Source organism: Ambystoma mexicanum, chromosome 14 (genome assembly GCF_040938575.1).
Source record: "Ambystoma mexicanum isolate Mex_15411 chromosome 14, UKY_AmexF1_1, whole genome shotgun sequence".
Lineage (NCBI taxonomy): Eukaryota > Metazoa > Chordata > Amphibia > Caudata > Ambystomatidae > Ambystoma > Ambystoma mexicanum.
In genome coordinates this window covers 50,906,070-50,918,961 of record NC_090940.1, presented here as the reverse complement: position 1 = coordinate 50,918,961, position 12,892 = coordinate 50,906,070, and positions in this window count along the sequence as shown.

Below are 12,892 nucleotides of genomic sequence, written 5' to 3'. Positions count from 1 at the left end.
GGGGTACCAGGCAGGCGTGACCACTGTCCCCACTGTTATTTACACTAGTGATCGAACCACCGACAGATAAGATATGGGCTGGACATAGCCGGGCCGGCATAAAGATAGAGGGGAAATCGGAAGTCATATCAATGTATGCTGATGATATAATATTGTACATAAAGGATCCAGAGGTTAATTTGGCTACAGTACTGGACGCAGTGATGGGTTTTGGTGCACACTCCGGTCTTCCCATGAACAGCAGCAAATCCAAAATCACACAATCTATGGCTACTGGCACTTTAAGGAATATACGCTCCAGGTGGGACGATGATCTTCCGGTAGGATTCACTATGGAGGGCGTATTGTTCATTGTCAAAAGGGGTATCATTGATCTCAAAGCTCAGACTCATACACTTTAAGGTTTTTTAACAGACTATACCAAACCAAGGCTTAACCTGTTACGGACCGATAGGGTTAATGTTTGCCCCAGATGTGGGGATGGCAATGCTCACCTGCTACATATGCTTTGGTCCTGCCCAAAACTGTGTGTATACTGGAATGCCTTTAAGCTATTTTGTCCGAGATACTGGGTGGCGTGGGTGGGGTGGGGGGGGGGGCAGCTGGACCTGTCGGCATGTGACTGCATACTTGGCTACTCTGGCCGAATGGGTGTAATCCAAGGCAGGTTCTTGAACCTGGGTTTAATGCTGGCCAAGAGAGCTGTCCTTCTGAGATGGATCCATAAACAGCCTCCCACGAAAGAGACATGGCTGAAGGCTGGTGTCTGGGCTGATGGCATCGAGGAACTGTATATTACCTTAATGCCAAGTGTCACCAAACCTAAGGACATGTGGTCTTATATCCGGCCGTACCTAGCCGGGGTTGACCCAGCCCTCTGAAGTGAATTGTCAGTACCCCCAACCGTTATTATGCATGTTTATAAGTGTGTATTCAACAAGACTGTATTGTGGGTTGGCCATGCTTCTCAACTCAAGGTCTGGTAATGATGACGATGTATTCCAAGTGTAATAAATAAACAGTTACAAAAAAATATGGTCAGGGTTTGATGAAATGGCAATCTTTTAGAACTCACTATTAAACTGGAATGTCAAAATATTACCTAAAACCTTTGCTAACATACTGGAGAAATGTCTTCCTCCCTTATTCATCCCGATCAAGCAGGGTTTGTGTTCATGTTTAAGACATTTAAAAAATGTAATAAAAAAAAACATGTATGTTGTGTTTTAATAATGGAGACACGTGGTAAAATGAATGCTGGTACTACCATTACCACACTAGATGCTGAAAAGGCATTAACAATGTGGGAGGGTAAATGTCAACATGAGAGCCTCCGCGCCTACCTAACCATAAGATGGAACTGGCCTCCGTTGAGAAGAGAGGAGGCATGACGGGCGCTACCATTAGCCCTCCTCTGCAACACTTTTGCTGCATTATTAAATAATACGTATCTCAAGTCTTTACTCGATATCCTCCAGTGTACTCATGGTTGGGGTTTTACTAGTAAAAGAATAACTACCATGTTCACAAGTAATGCTAAAAAGTTATAGGTCCTGATTCATGGAACGTTTTCCTATGGGATTGAGCCATTATAAAACACTTCCATGAATCCGGCCCATAGTTTCCGTGCTTTCACCGGGAAAGACCTGCAGGATACACGTCGGAGCAGGAAGGTGTTTTTTGTATCTTCAATTTGTCCTCCTACTCCATCCAGGATGGAAATCTCGAGACAGTTTTCAGGGAAGCAATAATATACGCACTACTCGCACAATGTGGGGGAAAACATTTTGCTAGATCCAAAGTAATCACTGGTCTTAGAAAGGGAGACCTTCAAAGAGATGCCTGTAAACTATTCATAGAAACTGATGTTCACTATTATCCTCCGATTTGCTGTGCCAATGGATTCCGTTTCGATCTCTCAGCCCCATCTCATGATTTGTGGAACCTCTTTCTTCCCTTTAATCTTTATCATTTTTTATTTTTTATTTGAGTAACTAAATAAATGATAAAAAATAACACGAATAACTCGAAGAAGCAGAGACTTTCCCTTCTCCACACAGTTCTCCTCAACTCTATGAAATGGCGCTTAGCTCCAGCTGCTTCTAGAAGGCGGCCTTCATGATCTCACCAAGAACGTCACAAATCTTTTCAAATTCCAGACAATTTTCCGGCAAGTGATTTAATGTGGCTTCTTGTTGGGATTGCCTTGGCCATTTGCTGAGAGCGCCACAGTTCTTCCTCATCTTATCTGGAGTAAATGTACACACGAGAAAGGACGAAGAAGTAGTCGGTCACGGATTTGGTGTCTCTTAACGCACTATGCATATATTCTTGCGTTTTAATCTAAGACTCAATGAATTGTTGACATTCGTGGAAGTCCTGTATCCAGATTCTGCTCTCCCTGAAAGTGCGCAACCATAACAAATCCTCAGGGACTTCACCCTTTTCAGTTTTATCCACCCGAAGGTCTCTTGCAAAACGCATGAGCTGTAGCTACTCACAGGTACTCAGGCTCAGAAGAACCAGCTTTGAGGGTTGGTTCTTCTCTGAGTCTATATCTAAAGTCGTCCTCATCCCTGCCTGTTCTGTTCTCGAGCAGAATGCCTCCAAAATGGTCTGAATTCACAAAACCTTGAATATCTAAAATCTCCTTTTATTAAAGACCCCGGGGATAGCAAACCTTATCTCGGGAGGATAGCTCAGCGGCAACGTGCTCGCCTTGGAAACAAGACTACACGAAGCAACACAGGTTCGATCCCCGGGTTCACGCTTAGAAACCTTTGGGTATTAAGTGCGTTATAAATAATCTATCATATCATATCATGAATCCTTTCATTTGATATGGGGCAGCGATGCCCGGGAACTATTTCAAGCGCAGCATCTTCAGAGGGTGGATAGAAATGAACGCCTTCCTCCTCTTCAGACCCTCAGATGAGAAGGCCACTAATTGCATTGTAAATCAAGTAGCAACCACCCTCCCTCACCCAAGTATATTCTAAGGGGCTGCCAATAATGTCTTGGGGCTTTAGGTGCCCAAATTATGGTACTGATTATAGAGTATTGAAGAGGAAAGATAGAGTCAAAAGCTACCCTTGTCATTAGCGCAAAAGGCGGTCACCTTTGTGTTAGCAGTGAAACTAGATTAATATATACTAGCTCATAAGGATCACCAGGAACAGATTATCTTAAAACAAAGTTTAATTTAGCAAAAGACACACATTTACACAAATAGACATGTGCCTCATGTGGCACGTGGGGTATGCATAACACGAAACAGTATAATATGCATAAATGTGGGTTAGTAGGTATAACAAGTGACTATTATTTCATGTATTACTAAGTCAAGTAGCAATACGCAAACATTGTCGACACACTGGGTGTTGTTGGTGTTCTGATTCGGTGAGTATTGGAACTAGGACAGAGGCTGTATAGATGGAACAGCGCTGCTATGGGCACCGAACTGTCTTCGGGACATTGATTCTGATAAACATGATGTTGCATGGGGATTAACGTGCACCTAAATAACTGTGAATGCGCCATGGCGAGATATTAGTTGAAAGGCCGACTGTCGGTGGTACAGGTGGCTGATTTTCAGTCTGAAGCGTCAGAATATGGTATCTGGAGGCCGATAGGTGGCATCAAGGTGTTCGATAAGGGACCTGCTTGCAGGAATATGATTGACTTTGGTGCACTTTGGATAAGCCTCTCGCCGGAGCTATATCTCTAGAATGGTGCCATAGCTCAACTACGTTGTCTCAACTACGTTTACCAACACCCTCAAATATCTCACTGATTATAGAGTGCAGCTTTGCTATTAAGCTACTTTTTACACAAACATTATAGCAACAAACAGGAAACATAAAAAAAGACAACATGAAAATTTCATGAACATTATTCCTATCACTAATCGTCAGTGATTATGGCTTTTACGCCCGCTATAGGGGAGCGGACATGGCTGGTAACGGCCCGCCAGCCCAAGCTCAGCGAGGGCTGGGGGTCATTACCGGCCATGTCCACCCCCCACAGCAGAGTGAAAGCCAGTTGGACCCTCGTAAAATGCTCCTGCACCCCAATATGGTGCTTACGTACATCCCTAAGTCTGATTGGAACCCCAATTGTGTTCATGCACCCCAAAATCCGATTTGGGATCTTAACTTTGCGCAGAAAATGCCATGCGCAAGTGCCTGTACGCCTGACTTCGGCTGCCGGATAGTATGATGGATTTGCATGGCCTTTTCCCTGCCATAGAGGATGTGCGGTTGGGTCCATGAATATGCGTTGTTCCATGCAAATGTGGGCGTGCGATGGACTACCTGTGGGCCATCCTCAAAACGCCTACATTTTTGCAAGTTCTTCCCCGTTTCCTGCGTTCCGCCCCATCCCAGCCCTCTGCGCAAGCCACGCTCATGCCCTGCTTGGCGTATCGCGAAAGGCACTCGGATGCTCTCAGAGATGTGCTGGGCCGACGTGAAATCCACGCAGGTCCAGGGAAAGTCCTGCGCAGTCGATTCCATGAATCAACGAACAGGGATTTGCGAGCAGAATGGCACGCAAATCCGAGATTTTCTGCGTAAATAATTCCATGACAGAGCCCTAAATCTTTATAAACAAAAAGATTAGTGGTCAGGTCTTGCATTCATTGTTTTGCCAAAGGCTCTAATACCACTGGAAAGAGCAATGAGGAAAGCTGGAGCCTTTGATTAGCATCTCATTAAAATCTTACTGGTTTAGAAATTGACCGATTAATCACAACGTTCGGTTAATGCTCTCTATCAAGGACCACCTCTCCAACCTTGAACCTGTCTGTGAAACCAAACATCCAAAAAGCCAGTTTTAAGAAAGCCTATTTTACACATTCAAGCGGGTGCTCAGCATTGAACATGGGAGTGTTGAAGCGGGCCTTCTACGCTTCACCTTCTATGTTTAAGGAGTGTCTATTCATTAGAGTAAGATAGATGTCACATTTCAAAGGTGTCTTGACAATATGAAGACATTCTGATCCCAATACAACAACTTTGCGACTACCTTACTTAACCTATTCGCCAACAATGTTGTATATATTTCCAATTCAACATTTAAAGGAGAGATAGGTGTATGGCAAACTAAATTGTGGTTTCTGTTCATGCTTTCTTATTGCCAGATTTAAGAGCTTGCTTTCATTATTCCGGAGAAAAAAAATCCCGAATAAAATTGAGCTAAAAGCATCCACCGGGTGCATTCACCTTTCTCTTATGAGCCCCCCTTCGATCCTTGATACTCATTGACTTATTCAAACAATCCTTATGTCTTTGCATCTATCCTGGCAACTCCAAATAACCTAAATATTCCCTGATATCGCTCTGATTAGGGGTCAGGACTTCCAAGTATAAATGACTGTTGCGTTTTCTGAAAGCTTCCAAAATAGCCTACGCTCTATTGATTGTCTAGCCTCACTCTGGAGCCTCACTCCTCATACTTGGATTACTGTCCTGCACATGTCTTTAAGGCAAAGCTGAAACCCTTGCATTCTTCCCTAGCACCTAAAAAGCTCTGATGATGTGTCTTTCATATGCGTGCATTGCATGTCCTTGCAAGATGTTTTCAGGTATTTGCGTGCTCACCTTGGCTATTGGCAGACCTTCAGCTCTCATGCACTCAGTGCTTGAGTAGAGTTCTTCAGTTTCTTTGGCAAAATCCTCCTATTTAGATTAAAATCCTTCTCATTGCTTGGCTTTGCTTTCCACAAACCATCCTCGCATGTATGCTTTTAAAGCATCCCACATAAACAACCATTGCTGCATTATTCTCAGGCAACTCCTTGTCTCCAGTGAGCAGATTGGGATGTCACACTGTGTTTAATTGCTGTCCTATGTGTTACTTCATTCATGTCCTTTTTAAATGATAATACCATGGGCGGATACTGAAAGAACTCTGGCTAGCAATTGACAACCTGCAATCCTCTCTTATAAATTCCGAGTTTTAAAGAATACATCTATCACTGAGGGATATTCATGCTTTAAACAAAAAAGAACAGTTTTCCTACAAATTCAGATGAAAGCCTCATCAAATATCAAGTGGTTGAATTCAGCATCGAGCATTAGAAAAGTCAGTGAAAAATGATAGTGTTTAATTCTAGGTAGTTCATTTAAATAGAAGGACATATTGTGTCTGTGTTCCAAGCATGTGTTTACAAGCAGTGAAATGTCTGCTCCAACCTTGTGATACTTAGGGCCTCATTACGAGGCAGGCAATCCCGTAATGAAAGGTACCAGTACTGGACCAGCACCGTTCATTACGGGATGCCTGATTACGAGGTCCCCTAGCGGGACCCGGAACAGACGTCTGGTAAAACCAGACGTCCTTTCTGGATCCCGCAAGGGGACCAAGGAGCTAATAACGTGCCCAATATTAACGGGCCCGTTATTAGCTCCATCCCCATTGAGCCCCATGGGGGCTCAAATGGGAATGGGGAATGGTTTTGTGCATGAGGAACTACCGGGTCCTCCAAGGTCGGAATGACCCGGTAATTCCTCATTCACAGAACCCAGTACTGGAACCCGGTATGGAGGCCCTTATTAAGGGCATGGCTACCGGCATGCTCGTAATGAGGTCCACAATCGACATTACGGTGACTCCCCATATTATGAAGTGGCTGTGCTTGTGGTTAAAGCATTACAAAACAGCAACAAATCAATGCATATCATTTCCAATTCTGAAACACAACTAATGTTTTTAAACAGTGTGTTTCCTGTTGAAGTCTGTGGGGGAGCATGGTTGTATTTTGGAAGCTTTAAAATGCAGTTGCTCTCATCTGTTCAACAAACCAAAACAGGCAATGGTGAGACTCCTCCTGTGTGGTGGGTTATTACATTGCCCTGAACAGGTGTCTCCTAATTAAAGCCCAAAAACTATGCAGTGTATATGTTGCATTCAAGATCAATGAGCTGACTTTGTGACTTTCAAAATCAATTAGTTGATGTCGATTTCAAGACCAATGAGTTGACTTTGTGGCTTTCAAGATCAATTTGTTGACTTTGTTATTTTCAAGATCAATGAGTTGACTTTGTCGCTTTCAAGATCAATTTGTTGACTTTGTTATTTTCAAGATCAATGAGTTGACTTTGTCGCTTTCAAGATCAATGAGTTGACTTTGTCACTTTCAAGATCAATTGTTGACTTGGTCGCTTTCAAGATCAATGAGTTGACTTTGTCACTTTCAAGATCAATGGGCCTCATTACGATTTTGGCAGTAGCCATGCCGCTATTTGCAGCATGGCTGCCGCAAAAATCGGGTCCGGGTTCCCAGAATGGGGACTTACTGGGTCATTCCGAGTTCGGCTGAATGGGAATGGGGGAAGGAGCAAACAACAGGCCGATTACGAGCGGCCCGTTGCTTGCTCCCTCTTCCCCTCGTGGGACCCGGTAAGCACACCTGGTTTGACCAGGCGTTACTTCCCGGGTACCGCGAGGGCAGCTTGTAATGAAGCAGAACGGGTTTAACAGGTCTGCCTCCTTTAGCGGGTCCTGTTAACCTGTTCCGCCTCACTTGTAATGAGGCCCAATGTGTTGACTTTGTGGCTTTAAAGAATAATTAATTGACTTTGTCACTTTCAAGATCAATGAGTTGACTTTGTGGCTTTGAAGATGAATGAGTGGACTTTGGCGCTTTCAAGATCAATGAGTTGACAGACATTTTTGGAGGGTCTAAGATGCCACATAAGAAGGAAGATTCTGTGAGCAAGATTGGGAATGTTCCCTCATACATACATGCTGTAGGGAGGGAACACATGTGTCCTCGCAGGACACGCCCCCAGCATTCGATCTGTTGCTCTTAGTTTCATGGGGGCGCTCCCTGTGGCCCGGGGATACTGCTGCGAGGCATGCCCTGCACCTTCTGTGACCTGGAGTTGATGACAGGTTATATGGAACTTTAGAAGGCTTTCTTTATGGGAAGAAACATGCTATCTTGCGAAGCAAGATTATCTTGGGTGCGGGTTTATAGGGGTGGGGTTATGGCCGAAACAAATTGCACTATCACCTCGTACCTTGTAAACATGCCCTCAACAGAAACCGGGCTTAAGGAATGTTATAATGGACTAGGAATGTTGCAAGTAGTAACTAACATGGATTTCATTTGGCAACATTCAGGGTACCCTAATTTGAACAATGATATTTATTTTAGCAAAGCAATAAAGAATACAATTAAATATACTGCAAGGATTTTGACTCAAATAAATTGATAGTGGGGAAAGCCTGGAGCATATAGAAGGACAATGCGAGGCGCTTGAAGCATGTCAGTAGACTGCATAAGGAGCTTGAGAAACATGGACAGACACTGAGCTAGGGAGCTTGGCAATCATGGACAGAGCCTATGAGCAGCTTGAAGCAATGAGACACAGTAGGACCGGTGGACAGCTGCTACCTCTAGCCATTAAGTTGGCAGTAGTTCATGTGTCCCGTCTTCAAGGAGTCGTTGCTCGATGCAGAGGATCGAGCTAATCACAGACCCATCACAGGATTCTTGGTCATCAGGAAGCTCAGAGAAATGGTTGCTGCGACCCAACCATAAGCTAAAATCAAGCAACTCTTCTTTGGCAGTTACTATCAGTCTGCCGTTCCACCCCCCCCCCCAAATGCAATACGGAGACTGCCACAATCCAAGTGGTGACTGAGGCATTGCAATTCATTGAGAAGGGTAACTCCTGACTGGTAATCCTCGAAGATGCTTCAGCTGTATTCCGCCCCATTGACTAGTAGACACTCCTCACCCTCCTCACTGACAGGATGGGTTTTTCTGGGCTTCACTTCTTACATATCTGGCAGACTCCAAGCCATACCGATGGGTCAGTTCAGATCGAAATGACCCTCGGTCACATGTGGGGTTACCCAAGGCTCCATCCTCTCCCCGGTCATCTGTAGTCTCGACACGGAACCTCTGGGAATTTTCCTAAAAGACCCCAACATTGCTGACCATCAATATTCCAACAGCACCTTGCTGAACCTCAAGGTCAAAGCCCCCCGGGACAGGACCCACGTTGAAGAGTGCCTGGACACCCCCCTAACTCTGGATGTCAAATGACTGCCTTAAGCTTAACCCCACCAAGGCTGAATGTGTCTTTTGCAGAACCCTGCCAAAGAACAGCATGTCCAGAAATGCAACTGGATGACGTATCTCGAAGTTGTTAGACACATCTCTCTGCTTCGTTGTTGACAACCGTCTCTCTTTCCAAAGGCACATAACCAAGACAGCCCAAATGGCCCTGCTACAGATGTCTGCACTCAAAAAAATCGAACCCTTTATCCCTGGCAGGACTCTTGCATGGTGGTTCAGGACCTTGTACTCTCCCACATTGATGGGGGAAATGCCCCTCAAAGCTGTCCACCACTCCGCCTCGATATAGACGCCTGCATGTTCAACCACATATCTCCCCTCCTACATGAGCTTCACTCTCCCCCCTCCCCACTAGGATCCTATTCAAAACTGCTTGCATCATCTACAAGGTCTTGAATGGCATGCCATCGTACCTGGTGGCTAAACTCCACCCCTCCGGAGGCTCGCAAGCCTCCCACAGAAAGTCCATTAAAGGTTGCCATTGAAGCTAGCCCGCAAAGACAAGATCGTCAAAGAGTCCTTCTCCTGCCATGCCCGACCTCCAGAACGTGATCCCACTGCTGGCTCGAGATACCCCAAACATCCTCTAGATCCACAAAACACTAAAAATGGGGCTCTTCCATAAGCACATACCACACAACTAAATCCAAGCTTTTCCACCAAGAGTACAGCTCTACTGTCCAAAAAAAGTCATGCCCAATGCTGGCTTCCACACGCTGTAAAGCGCTCTGATGCTTTTGCTTGAGCTAGGTTAGCACTACAAACGATAAAGGTAAATAAATAATAAATACAACTAAACTGTTCGTTAACACTGCTATTTGACAACAACTCGATCCATCCATACCTTCTGCCCTCCCTTCCTCCACACATGCCTCCATCGATCCCTCCCTCCATCCATCCCTTGACCTAATCATCCTTCCATGCCTCCCTTCCTTCCTCTCTTCATCCCTTCCTCTCTCTCTACCCACCCCTCTCTTCATTCCCCCATCCCTCTTCATGCCTCAATCTGTCCATCCTGTCTGCCCTCCCTTCCTCATCCCATTCCTCGATCTATCCCTCCATGTAAGCCTTCTTCTAAGCCTTCCTTCCTCCCTCCCTAAATCCTTTCCTCCACCCATCCCTCCAGCTGCCCACTCCTTCCTCCCCCTTCCTCCCTCACCCAAACCCCACCCAGAACTCCATCTCTCACTCCCTCCATCCGCCCCCCTATATCCATCCATCCTTCCAGCGTCCCTCCATCCCATCCCTCCTTCTTTCCAGCCTCCATCCCTTCCTCCCTAGTAGGAGGGGTATGTCCGGGGCATTTCTTGGGAAGTGTTTCACACTAGTGCCGGTGGGATCTTTTCAAGTCACTGCCCAGAATGACCGCAGCACTGGTGGGATCTCTGGGGGTCCTTTTCTAAAACCACATAGATTGCAATTAGGGGGGCCTCGTACGTTTGCACTTACGGACAAAAGGCTCATTCCGTGCAATTGTTGTCATTTGCACTAAGGTGTGCAAAGAAAGGGTATACACGCACGCAGCGGAGTCACCTGTTCACCATGTTTTTGCACTGCCGCCTGCCATTTACACGGCTGTTCCTATGCACGGTAAATACCATTTTCGATGGATTCTGATCACATCGGACTGCTTTCAGCAAGTGCTACCAACGGGGGGATTCCCAAGGAATCCATCGCATTACCGCCAGCAGCCAGCTTAGATGCAGGGGGCAATCAATGCAGAATCTTATGGTGGAGTGGGCGGGGAGGGGGCGTGTCAGGGGCAGAAGGGGTCCGTCCTCTCTGTGGGCCCTACACATCAATGAGACGGTTTTACGCGCGCTTTTTACACCCCACCAGTCCAGTGGGAAAGTGAGCCGCGTGGCCTCGCTGCACTGGAAGACGCCCAGGGTGGGGCCAGCAGCCCATGGCAGCCGCTGGCTCCGGGCAGGCCGGCTGCTACCGCATCATGAAGCAGTGATGAGCCACGTGCTCGCGCGAGATCGACTCCGTCACGTCGGCGGGTGCAGGCGTGTGCAGACTTATTGATAAAGGCATTGGCTGGCCCCTGCTCCCCCCCCCCCCTGCTGGCACTGCCTCTGGCCCCGTGGGCGCGACCCGCCTAGACATTTGCCCTTCAGCTCATGGGCAGCTCTCTCAGCAGAGCCAGTCCTCCCAACTCTTGGGCGGGCCTCTGCCGCCTGCTGGGCCTTTTGGGGGCTTCTCACGGGGTCAGAGCGGACGCCTCGTCCCCGTCATGCACCACGGGGCCTCTTTCTTGTCCCATTTGCCCGGTCATGTGTCCAGCACACACTATTTGCCACGCTGACAGGCATTCCACCGTCATCTCACATTAGGAATGAACTGAAGACATTATAGGGTGGGAGAAGTGGAGCAAGTACCCCCCCGCCCCCTCTCTCTCACACTGATGGTGTAAAAGCAAAGTGATACACGTTTAACGTGCTGTTGGTGTGACACTGAGTGTGATACGGGTTTACACATAGTGATTCTATGTCAGGAGATTGATACAAGGATATCCTTTTGTAACTGTGCAACAGTGAGTGATACAGGGTTATTGTGCATATTCACGGTATGAAAGTGAGAGTGATAGACCTTTACACATGCTGACATTGTGGCAGTGAGGGTACTCATTGCCAGTCAGTGATTGCTCACTGTATAACAGAAAAACTGATACAAGGTTACCCATACCATCTGTGCAACCGTGAGTGTGATATAAGGTTACACATGCCATCTGTGCAACAGTGAGTGTGATACAAGTTTACACATACTGACTGTTCAACAGTGAGTGTGATACAAGTTTACACATACTGACTGTTCAACAGTGAGTGTGATACAAGGTTACCAATACCATCTGTGCAACAGTGAGTGTGATATACGGTTGCCCATACCATCTGTGCAACAGTGAGCGTGATGCAAGGTTACACATACCTTCTGTGCAACAGTGAGCGTGATGCAAGGTTACACATACCTTCTGTGCAACAGTGAGTGTGATACAAGGTTACACATGCCATCTGTGCAACAGTGAGTGTGATACAAGTTTACACATACTGACTGTTCAACAGTGAGTGTGATACAAGGTTACCAATACCATCTGTGCAACAGTGAGTGTGATATACGGTTGCCCATACCATCTATGCAACAGTGAGCGTGATGCAAGGTTACACATACCTTCTGTGCAACAGTGATTGTGATACACGGTTACACATGCCATCTGTTCTACAGTGATTGTGATGCAAGGTTAACCATACCATCTGTGCAACAGTGAGTGTGATACAAGGTTACACATAGCATCTGTGCAACAGTGAGTGTCTTACAAGTTTACACATACCATCAGTGCAACAGTGAGTGTGATATAAGGTTACACATACTGACTGCAACAGTGAATGTAATAAAAAGTTACCCATGCCATCTGTGCAGCAGTGAGTGTCAAACAAGGTTACACATACCACCTGTGCAACAGTGAGTGTGATACAAGGTTACACATACCATCTGTAAAAAAAATGGGTGTTATGCACGTTTACACATACTAAATGTGCACCAGTGAGTGTGATACAAGGTTAAACATACCATCAGTGCAACAGTGAGTGTGATACAAGGTTACACATGCCATCTGTGCAACAGTGAGTGTGATACAAGTTTACACATACTGACTGTTCAACAGTGAGTGTGATACAAGGTTACCAATACCATCTGTGTAACAGTGAGTGTGATATACGGTTGCCCATACCATCTGTGCAACAGTGAGTGTGATGCAAGGTTACACATACCTTCTGTGCAACAGTGAGTGTGATACAAGGTTAC